The sequence below is a fragment of the Eurytemora carolleeae genome, unplaced genomic scaffold (assembly GCF_000591075.1).
Source record: "Eurytemora carolleeae unplaced genomic scaffold, Eaff_2.0 scaffold50, whole genome shotgun sequence".
Lineage (NCBI taxonomy): Eukaryota > Metazoa > Arthropoda > Copepoda > Calanoida > Temoridae > Eurytemora > Eurytemora carolleeae.
In genome coordinates this window covers 87269-99124 of record NW_019396217.1, presented here as the reverse complement: position 1 = coordinate 99124, position 11856 = coordinate 87269, and the positions used below count along the sequence as shown (strand labels likewise).

General features: G+C 29.9%; 1 protein-coding gene across 1 annotated transcript in view; it reads right to left on the bottom strand.

Annotated features, from left to right (window-relative positions):
- The window catches only part of LOC111698406 (uncharacterized), a 54911-nt gene extending 48286 nt beyond the window's left edge, over window positions 1-6625 (bottom strand). Inside the window, exon 1 of the mRNA XM_023468740.1 lies at window positions 6564-6625. The gene's annotated coding sequence lies outside the window, so the exon portion shown is untranslated. The remainder of the gene's footprint in view (window positions 1-6563) is intronic.
- Window positions 6626-11856: the final 5231 nt, after the last annotated feature.

Sequence of the window (11856 nt, the reverse complement as noted above, 5' to 3'; positions counted from 1 at the left end):
GGGGGGGGGGCATCTATATAAAAAATACTTTAAAATTTCACTTTTTACCCATAACTAAAAAAGTTTTATTAAAAAAGCTTTAATCAATACTGCCTTTAGTGTAAGTATATCTTTGATATCATTATTCATAATTATACAATATGTATAGTTTCTATGAAAATATAAATATATTTAACCTATTGAAGCTTACACCACAGTATTAAGAGGAAGTGTCTGATGAGTTCACTTAAGAAAATTACATAAATAATACATTAACACTTGTTTTATGGAAGTGTGTATATGATCGAATAGTTTACATAGTTAAAAAAGGTATCAATATTTAAAAAAGGGGTTTTAAGGGGGGGGGACAGTGTTGCCAAGGAGGGCAAAAATGCCCCCCTTACACAAATGATCCCGTACGCCCCTGTTGCGATAATTAAAGTAATAAAACCTGCCTTATTACCAACTAATCACAAGTATCTATAACATTATCCACTGTGTTATAATAACGATATAATAATCAAACAAATAAATATATGTATTCCAAGTATTTCCATCAGGGTGTAAGGAATAGAAGGGAGATATAACTGACGCGGTTCGCCCTACCATATGATTGTACATGCTTTGCAGACGGTACTCCATTTGTATAAGATATATTTGTCTGATGTACAATTACCGCGTATACAATAACCTATTCTGAATATTTCATATGCAAATGAAGTACCCGTCTGCAAAGCATGTATAATATGGTAGGGCGAACTGCGTCAGTTATATCTCCCTTCTATTCCTTACTCCCTGATTTCTATCCAATAGAAAAAGCTAACAATCATGCAGTTTACGAGTTATTTTGATCAAATAAATCCAATAATTTGAACACAGTGTAAAGTATAAAATTAAATGAAATTGTAAGATTCTATATTCCCATAAACCACAAAACCATGCTGGAATAAAGACATTTATCTTGTCAGCAGTGTAATTGGATTCTTAAATCCTATGGTTTGTATCAGAATTAGGACTTCAAACTTTTAAAATTATTAAAGAAAACAGTGATCATTTAATTAATTATACTTTGATGAACTTAAGAAATACAGAAAAATATGATATTCATTCTTTAAAAATTGTCATTAAAAAAACGTTCAAAAATAAACAATTAATTTAAGGTTTCTTGGGACACACTGTAGATTCATTATAGCTCTTGAGTTAATTACAATATGGTGCAAACTGCAAAATTGTATTAATCTCCTCACATGACGGATATCTAATGTCTTTTTGTTATGTATTTTTACCAACAAACTCTTTCCTTAAATAACGTTTTTCTTTCTTCCAAATCCAAAACTGTAGAACTTATTGTGTTCTTTAAGTAACAGCAGGCGTGATATTTAGTGATTCTCTATAACAGCGGCATTTCTGATTCAAACCTTTATCTAACTAAACACGTTGGAAGATACAGGGTGTCCCATGAAACATGACAGTTGGTAAATAGTTTTGAATGTCGTCTTCCATTCATTGTGTTAGATATTAAAGGCTTTTAGCAGTTTATTTGGTTAAAAAAATCTATTGTTCAAATATACTTTACTTTGAAATTAATTTTAGTAATACATGACTCCTATATAATATTTTTATTATTGTCTTTTCTTATTTAACACCTTAAATAATTATAATTTTTATTATAATAACTTCGTGGGACACCCTGTATCAACATTATTCTATATCATCAAGTGTAAATTCCAACAAGTCTCTTTTATTTTGAATTAGAAATAACAATTCAAAAATAACTAATTTTTATATAGTAAAACAAGGATAACTCACTCATTTGTACATTGTACATATAAATGAAGGAAACTTGAAATAATATCTACACGACCATTAGTTCAAATGTTCATTTTAAAAACCTTAAACAATAGTAGAAAAAAGTTACTCCTGAATTTTACATTTTTCATTTTTCATTTCAGATTTGGTGTGAGAAGCTAGTTGATGTATTGGTGTGAGAAGCTAGTTGATGTATTGGTGTGATAGATAAACCATCAATCTTAAACCATGTAAGTCAGTAGCCTAGACATATTGGGTTTAAATGAACATTAGTAATTCAAGGGAACAAAATTCCAAATCGGTTGTATGCCCCAAATACAACACAAAGTGTCAAATTTGAACATAAATGTTATTTTCAACGTGTTCTGTGTCAAAAACCATTTTAATTTAATTTTAGGAATCTATTTCAGGCATATTAGAGAACATATATGAGCAAAAAAACATTTTTTATCTTTTAAAATAGCCAGGGTCTTTCTACTTTAAAATTAACTGGATGTTTTGAATAAGTAGCTCTTGAAAAAAGTGATACATAATTATTAATAAACGATTTACTAAATAAAACAAAAATAAACTTTATAATAAAAACCCAGCACACAAAGTCTAAATAAAATTTCAATATCGGAGGAGATGGTGGAAGCAAGATGTAACATCGAAAATTGCCGTAAGCTAAGAGAACCCTGTTTTCATACAAATTATTATTGAAACCTGTTTAAGTGAGTTTAACCCTCAAGATTTCATTTTCAATGAAATAAGAATATTCTACAGTGAAACCCTTAATAACGAATACATCGGAAGAATTTATCAAATGACATATCTTGACAATTTTTCAATGAGTTTTATATTTTATTTCGTAAATTTCAGTATTTGCGAAAATAAATAAATAGCCATGAATATGCGGGAACAGTTTTAAAGAGTTCCATATAATCATTTAATTAAAAAACTAAATATCTGCAACATTCCAATATCAGAAAGTGAAGAATACGACATTTGAAGAATTCTTTCGATGTATTCGTTATTAAGGGTTTCACTGTATAAATTTACAAGAAGAAAATTATCTGAGGAGTTAAAAATATCATTCATTACCTTTGCTTGTATTGGAACATTCACATTGAGGAAAAAACTTAGTTATACTAGAGCAAGTAGCATTATTGATTACCGATATCAGAGAATATTAAGTGCTAGGAATATCAAAGAAAAATTTTCCCCCAAAGAAACTAAATACATGGCAAAGTTCGATCTAAAAAACTTGTAGTTCCTAAGAACTTTAAATCAGGTTGAAAAAATAGCCCAATCAAAAAACTTAAACCTTAAAGAACTGTATTTAATTCACCAAGAAGAGATGTCTGTCTTCATCCTTTTGCAACTATATTTAAAATAATGTACAGAAATTTTCTTGATTTTAAATAAATAAATATGAATCCAGAGAAAGTTTAACACAGAAGAATAAATCTTGAGAAAATCTTAATTAGCCAATTCAAACTTGCTCAAAATAATTGGAAGAATTTTTCAATTCACAATTTCACTTGTATGTTTAAGTTTACAATTTCAAGAAAAGTTCAAGACAAAGTTGTTGAAAAGTGTCAGAAATCTTTTCCTTCTAGTTGTTAAATTGATGAAAATATATTGATATTGAAAATATAGGTTCTTATTACAAACTAATACTATAAATGTTTAGTATTATTTCATTTATCTTTCTCATTAAAGAAGTTAAAAAATTTCCTCTTCAGATTTATTTCTTCCAAAGATATATAAATAATCTTCCTTTAAAGGGAGTGACCGGCTATGTAAGGTAGTTGAACTGAGTATGCAGTGTTGTGGAAAACTGCTTTCGGATTTATTTGAGACATATTAAACTTTTGAAAGATCTGTAAATCTTGAGTTTGAGCGCAAATTCGACGTTCAAAACTCCTACTTTGGGGGTGGATACGTTTTCAGAATCGTTTTTTTTTTAAATTATTATATAACGACGACAAAGAATAAAGTAAAAATTATACAGTAATCTAATTAGATGGTTGGGAACATATTTCTCAAAAGAAATTTGTCAATAAATCAATGCTAAAATCGATTATTTCGTTTTCAATTTTATATTGAATTTCTTTTTTCTTTGAATTTATTCGCAGATTTATTCAAATTCTTCATATGTCGTCTTTCCAATAACGATTCTAGAAAATCTGCAGAAAATTCTTTGTGAATAACAAGAAACCAGAATAATGAGAACAGAGAAACTAATAATTTAACTAATTCTGATAACGTATCCACCCACAAAGTAGGAGTTTTGAACGTTGAATTTGCTCTCAAATTTAGGATTTACAGATCTTTAAAAAGTTTAATATGTCTCAAATGAATACGAAAGAAGTTTTCCACAACACTGCATACTCTGTTCAACTACCTTACATAGCCGGTCACTCCCTTTAAAAAAAATATTAATTCATTTTCTCTTTTTATTGAATTGAGAATTATAATGATTATGGCTTTAAAAAAAACGCCACTTTAAAGTTGCAATATTTATATTTCACTAATAAAACTAAAATTATGTTCGATTTTAAGGAAAATTCTAAAATGTTCATTTCTCATGAGTTCTCCAGGTTTTATAGTCCTTCTGCATATAAATAGTTACTTAGAATCTATTTAAATTCCAAGGTTCTGAGGCACATTCTTAAGATTTGTTTTGTTTTATTAAGTCATGGTTTTTAGAAAATAAAAACGGGTTATGTTCTCTTGCACCAAATAAAGCATTTGTTTCAAAAATTTAGAATATAAATGTAAATCTGTTTCCCAAACTATAGAAAAGTAAGAAAATTTATGTTGCTCCTTTGAGCATAAAGATAATACAATGCCACAATGCAATTATTCTGTTTAATGTTAGTTTATCTTTAATTAAACTGTTTAAGGGGTTTTCAAATTTTCCAAATTTATCTTCCTTAAGTAAAAATCTTAAATAATAAATATTATTTATATTTTTATTTTCATTTAATTGTTTGCAGATCTTAAAACAAAAGATGAAACATGGGACTTTACTTCTTTTAAAAATCCGGCCCCCCCCCCCAAAAAAAATTAAATGATTAAATTTTTTTAGAAGAAACTTATTGTATGCATTTAGATGTTTTCCACCAAATCAATTGTTGTTTTGATGGAGTAGGGTGTGGAATGGGTGAGGTATAAACTGTTTCTTGAATATATATCAACAAAAATCTGATATTTCTAACAGTTTTATCTAGTCCTAATTAACTCTGTATAAAAGGGCCGGAACAATTTGGATTGAATGAATGTTGGATGAAAAAGTAAAGTTAAAAGTAAAAGTTAGACGACTTTGAGCCAATTTACATCAGACCTTCTCATTTCCAGTGATGAACTTAATCTTCATCCAATGCACCAACTAGAATAATTTATTGTTAAGAAAAGGGGTTTATCCAAAAAAGTTAAACCGATGAAAATAAACTTCTTATGCATTCATCAATTTGTTCTCTAAATTAATTAAGATTTTAAATTTACTTCATGCCTAAAAACAGACCAGTATTCTAAATATAAACCATTGAATCTTTTATAATAAGAAAAACAAATAAATCTAACTAACACAAAAGAAGAATGATCAATTGAATAAAATGTATTGCATCGATTAATTTAAATCATTAACTTCTGTGGAAAATGGCATTACTGTCCGAACTAGGACAGCAAAGGTTGGCCCAGTTCGGATATTCTAATGTACACCGGGTGTGCATGCTAAACCTACTTTACATTATCATTATAAACACTTCCTTTTAATTTTGTCTAGCCTTAAATTTTTCCAACAAGAAAAGATGAACAAGACAAAAGTCTAGCAACAACTAAGTAATACAAAGCAAACTTAATTCTATACAATTTTTTACATAGTTGAGAAAAGTTTAAAGGGATATAGAACTTTAGACAAAAGGAATAAGACTTTTTTCTAAAGAAGTCATCTTAAGTTATCAGACAAAATAAAATTTTAAATGAAAATGTTTTTTTTACCGGAATCAATGTTGAATGCAGTCAGGGTTTTAACACAATAACAACGAATGCATAAATGCATAATACTCACTAAAAAGTTAGATTTTTTCCTTATTGCCTGTCCACTGGTCCAGTGTCCATGTCTGTTAAATAGTGTTTATATGTTACAATAAAATTTGATTTCCTTCAATTCGTATTAAAAGAAATAACAATTTTATTACCAACAACCAAAAAACAAAATGTAAGTTATTTTTATTATCATTACAGAACAACTCTTAGTTCAGTCATTCTACTGCTTTTATCAGGGAGTATTTTTTGTGTTCTAAAAATGTTTAAGGATGTTGTTGAAAGTTTTTTTTTCACTAAAGCTACAAAAATGATTGCCACACATAAAACATGAAAAGCATGCATAACTGAAGGTTTAAAATGAGGGGTGCATATTTTCACGAAAATATCAACCCTTCAAAATATCTATTTTCCATTTAGTGGATAAAGATGAACTAGGATATTTTCCTAATTTGACAGAAAGTTGTCCATTCAATTATTGTCTCCACAATCCCATCCATTATTCTTTCTAATGAATCTTTTGTGATCATATTACACAGTTCTTTCAAGGATATCTATTCCTAATTTACAGATATTAATCTAAAGAAAATGATTTACTCTTGTACATATGTGACATATTATCTAAAGATGTTCATCAACATTCTCTGATGATACATCTATAAGAAAAGTAAAAGAAAAATTCTTCTAAAAACAGATGAAAAAGATAGACCAAGAAAATCGAATTAACATAACCACAAACTTACCTTTAAGTCATCTTGTTCTTGACATTTAGTCGAATTTGCTGGAGGCTCATGTTTCAGACTCTGAAAATTTATCTAAATCTCTTTCTGGGAAAAGTCGTGGAAAAAGTTTATATTTACTTCTTTTTCATTTTGTAAAATCCAATAGAAACGTTTAAGATAAGAACAAGAAAATTAGTATCCTTGCCAAATCAGCCCATTTGCCAAGTTAACCACCCTATCCACGCCTTTCTTCTTACTGTACCCACACCAACATTTTATCTTAATTTGTAAATAGAATCAATTGTTTGGGATATAATAGAGTGGAAAAAATTTAGTAAAAAAAATTCAAATAAGAAATATAAAAAAGTGCTAAAATTAATTAAAACAGGAGATGTATCTTGCCCTTGAAAATAAAGTGTCTCATCCATGCAATATGATATCTCTGAAAGTTATATTTGACCAACCATGATAAAAGATAACATAACAAGTTGATTGGACGTTTTTGTTTGTCAATTTTAGAAAAAAAAATCCATTCTCCACCCTTTGAGTTTTTTTAACGGAAATTCACAGGGCATATACGGGAACAAATGGTTAGAAATATTTTTTCTCAAAAAGATAAGTAACATTATTAACAATCTGTTTTGCACGAGGGGCTTCTTATCTTTTTTATAATTTAACAAAAACTTCATGCTAAAATAATTTTTTTGTCGTGAATTCCATGTTGCCATTTTTTATTTACGGTTGAAGGTTTACAGAGTAATCCTTGAGCTAAAGGTGTATTGTTAGTTTTCATTAATTATTTCATAGTAGGCTTAACATGGTCAGAACCTTATCCATTCATTCAAATTCATAATTCTATTTGAATACTAACCTTCTCAAACCAAGAATAGAATTCTCTAGGTTCCCTTTAACTTCTCTATCTAGTTGATAAATAATCCAGTTTTAGAAGAAAGGCCTGATTAAGGGTGGCATGCCCCTCCCTTAAGAAGGCTTCCCCCCCCTGTAGGGGGGCAAGAGCCAAGAAGTCCACCCTGTTTTGCTATTTAGCGATTCAGGAATCCTGACTCTGAACAAATTTTAGAGCTAGCAGATCGTAAAATAAAAAGTAATAATTGAACATAAGTTTATTGAGCTTTTAGTTCAATCGATATTCTGTAGTACAACTATTAAATTAATCCTACATGTTCACCGCAAATATTGTGTGATGTGTCATATTAAAAAACATATTTTTCATGTAAAATCATGGTTTTTAATGAAAGGCATTTCTTGTCAGTGTTATTATTTTTTGGATATAAACACATTTTTCTGCCCCCCTCCCAGCTAGAAATGTTTTGTGGGGTTCAAAAAAATTTTCGCGCTTTGCGCCAAATATTTCCTTCTTGCCTCCTTCTAACAAAATGTCTAGTTGCGCGCCTGATGCTGAGGTTTGCTTACCTAACCAAACAATTCTTGAAAATATTCAGATGAAAACTATGGTTTTATATTAATATAAGTTATGTAAAAACTCTGGTTTTATATAAATATAAGTTATGTAAAAACTCTGACAGCATTGATATACGGCAAAACTATTAAACCATAATATTCCCATTGAAATAAATTTTTGCAGAAATAAAATCTTAAATTCTTTAAACATTTGGAGAGCCATTTGAAAGCCTACAGAGCTGAAATATTAAAAAAAAAGATAAAATGTTTTCTTATGGTTTTACTGTGTTTTCTATACTATGGTATTACCTACTTCTAAAGAATTTCTCTCTAATTAGACTAAACACTGTGTTCACAATATCCAAAGTTCAAAATCAAATCTATGTAAAAGCTAGCACGGGAACCCTGCTCTGCTTGAAATCTAAACTTTTTAAATCACCCCACTTAACTTAAAATTTTTAACTGATTTAAATATATTCCCAAGATCCTGCCAAGTTCTCCAATCAAATCTGTGGCAAATTGGTGGAGGGGTTCCTGCGTTATGATCGGGCATAAAAACAAACAGAGATTACTGCTTAATATATATAGATGCTCCAATAGCAATCCAATCTATATAGACAAAAGGAAACATTTTTTAAATGTTACGAAAATGAATTTATGATCTCGTTTCGCTTTTTGTTTGTTTAATCCAAGTATTTTTTTACTGGCTTGGGAATCTAGCTTTGCCTACAAGACAGACAGAAATACAGAGATTTAGACGTTATATCTTTATAGCTTTAGATATATATATTTCTCTATCCAACTATCCATCTATCTGCTATTTTAATGTATCCCGGAGAGAGGACGGATGAAAACTATACCGGGAGAAGTATCCTGGGACTTCATGGAGAATTCTGGGCCTAGGACCCAAAACCTCCCATGACGGAGACACCAACCCCACCCATTATAAAAATTACTTTTCTTACTACAAAACCATAAATTAATTTATTTCACTTTTAAACTCTTGGTAACCAACAAATCTAAACGTTGAATGTAATAAATCTTTTTAGAGATATTTTAAATCAATCTGTCCTTCTTTAGTGATACTTAGGTTTTTGAGTAAATCAATAAAAATATATAAAAATATATTAACTTTTTTAGAACCACGATTCTATTGTTTCCGATAAACAGGATAACCCGGCCCGGTAATAACGGTTCAATAAAAAAATTAATTAAAAAATTTGAAGATCTTAAAATCTTAAAATCAACTAAGGAATCGATATAAAATTGTGAAAAAATGTTAAAACTTGGAAAGTTGAAATTTGTAAAAAAAAAAGTTATTATGATTAACTCAATAAATAGCTAAAATACAAATTAAAGCTTCTTTGCAAAAGAACATATTCAATGTTCGCCCATGCTCTAGCAAGACAAGATTTTTGAATTAGGGATGGGAAATATGTGAGGTTACATGAAAATAGTAGAAAATGATGAATTGGCGCGATCGACTTTCAAACATTAGTTCACCTAATTCAGGTTTTATATACATTTTCCTTTTTACCCCATTCTTATCTATGAATAAGATATTTTTAGTATTTTCTATTTGTCATCAAAACTTTATAAAGTTTATTAATGGAGATACAGACTGGACAGTGGACATACTGTCTCAAGTTGATTTCGCGAGAGAATTCGCAAAACATTCTGTATTTTTCGCTACAATACATATATTCTTACAATCTCCAGTCTAGTCTACAATTTACAGTATCCAGTCTCCAGTCCACACTTTACAGTCTCCAGTCCACAATTTACAGTCTCCAGTCTACACTTTACAGTCATAGTCTACAATTTACAGTATCCAGTCTCCAGTCCACAATTTACAGTCTCCAGTCTACATTTTACAGTTTCCAATCTACACGTTACTGTCTCCAGTCTACACTTCACAGTCTCCAGTTTACACTTTACTGTCTCCAGTCTACACTTCACTGTCTCCAGTCTACACTTTACAGTCTCCAGTCTACACTTTACTGTCTCCAGTCAACACTTTACAGTCTCCAGTCTACACTTTAGTCTCCAGTCTACACTTTACAGTCTCCAGTCTACACTTTACTGTCTCAAGTCTACACTTTACAGTCTCCAGTTTACCGTCTACGGTGGAAATTGTAAAATATAAAAAAATCGTTAAAGAAGACATTTAATACTAGTGATAAAGTTTCAGACTTGAGAGAATAAATGCATCTATCGATGGAAAAAGATTCCGTAGAACTGTTCAAAAATAAATTTATAAAAAAAAATTTCCAAAACCTGTAAAACAAAATAGACAGATGAAATGGAATACAGAAATAACCATAAAAATATGGAACGATAAAAATTGCGAGATTTCTAAGAATTTTGTGATTTGTAATTATATTTATATTTTGTGATTTGTAATTATATTTATACTTATACTTAAACTAGCTATCACAATAAATGCTTAAAAATGAAAAAAAAAAAATTATAACTTTTTTAAGGTTTAAAAATACGAATTCTCTATATCTCTATAGGAAATAAGTTCATAAAACTGCATATAAAATATAAAAAATGTTCTCCAGTTCTAGAACATGCTTTCTCTATTATCTGGACCTAGAATTGGATTTATCCATCCCACCTTGTGAGGAGAATGTGAACCCAATTTTTCTTCCATTGAGATCTACAAACAGAGTCATCAAGCTGTCCAGTAGACAGAATATACAGACTAGGTCATCGATTCATCTCATTCAGGGATATACGCAGTACAAGGGATAGATCGTTTTCACTTTTTAAAAAAACGATTGTTTAAAAACAAAAAAAGGCAACGGTCGTTTCAATATCAAGTTTTTACATCATTAAGGATTAGAAAATTTAAGTGTTTAGCAGAGACTTAATTACGAGTCCCTTTACAAATTAAGTCTACAGTCTCTTAAATACAAGTTTTGTTATGACAACAGCTATATTTTGGGTTAAATCTTATAAAAACCCGCCTAGACCCCAGCCCCTCTCCTTTTATAAAAAAGGTTGTCACGCAAATCTGCCCCTTCAGTAAAAGTAAATTCAGTCTATATGAAGCATAAAGTCTGGCTGCGTCAACCTTGTTGCACCGGCTAGTCCTGTCCGTAGAACTAGGTACAGTACACACTGGGACCGGAAAGGGTGACCCGGCTCGGAAATTCAAATGTACTACGGCTGCCCGTGATGTATCCCAAACTGCTATAGTGTGTGTACTGTGTATAATAATATCTACACATGGAAGGGGCAAGAGGTCCAAAATTCTCTTATTTGAACCCTATAGTTTTGCTTTCCGCTAAAAATACCGTGGCTGATTTTGAGGCATATTGATAAGATATTAAAATATTTTAGATTTTAAAGAAATAAATATGTTTAATGTTGTCCAGGCACGGTATCACAATACAACTGATGACGGCAAGATTTTAAGATTGATTAAATTATGTACGTTTTATCTAGGTGGAGTTGGATATTGGGATTAGAAGTTATATATATATTGGGGATATCAGTAATCAGTAAACTAAACAATAATTAGTTCAGATACCCTTTATGTATCAAATGTAGTTTGCAATTATATAAATGTCCGTAAGTACATAACTAGAGATCCATGCTTGGTATTTATTTGTTAATTGTCCGCTGTTGGCAGCTGGCACCCCTTGGCAGAATTAATTGAGCAGAATTAGAATATTACGTAATTCATAGAGAAGAATGTAGGAAATCAACTGCCAGAATACCTAATACATTAACCAAGGTTGGGGATTCTTTAATGCACTACTCGGCTACAAAATAATTAAGATATCCAACTTGTTATTCAAAACAAAACAAGAATGTTATGAAAATAAAGATATATCTTGATGAAGAAATAACAATGATAACTTTCAGTTATTTCTTCTTAACA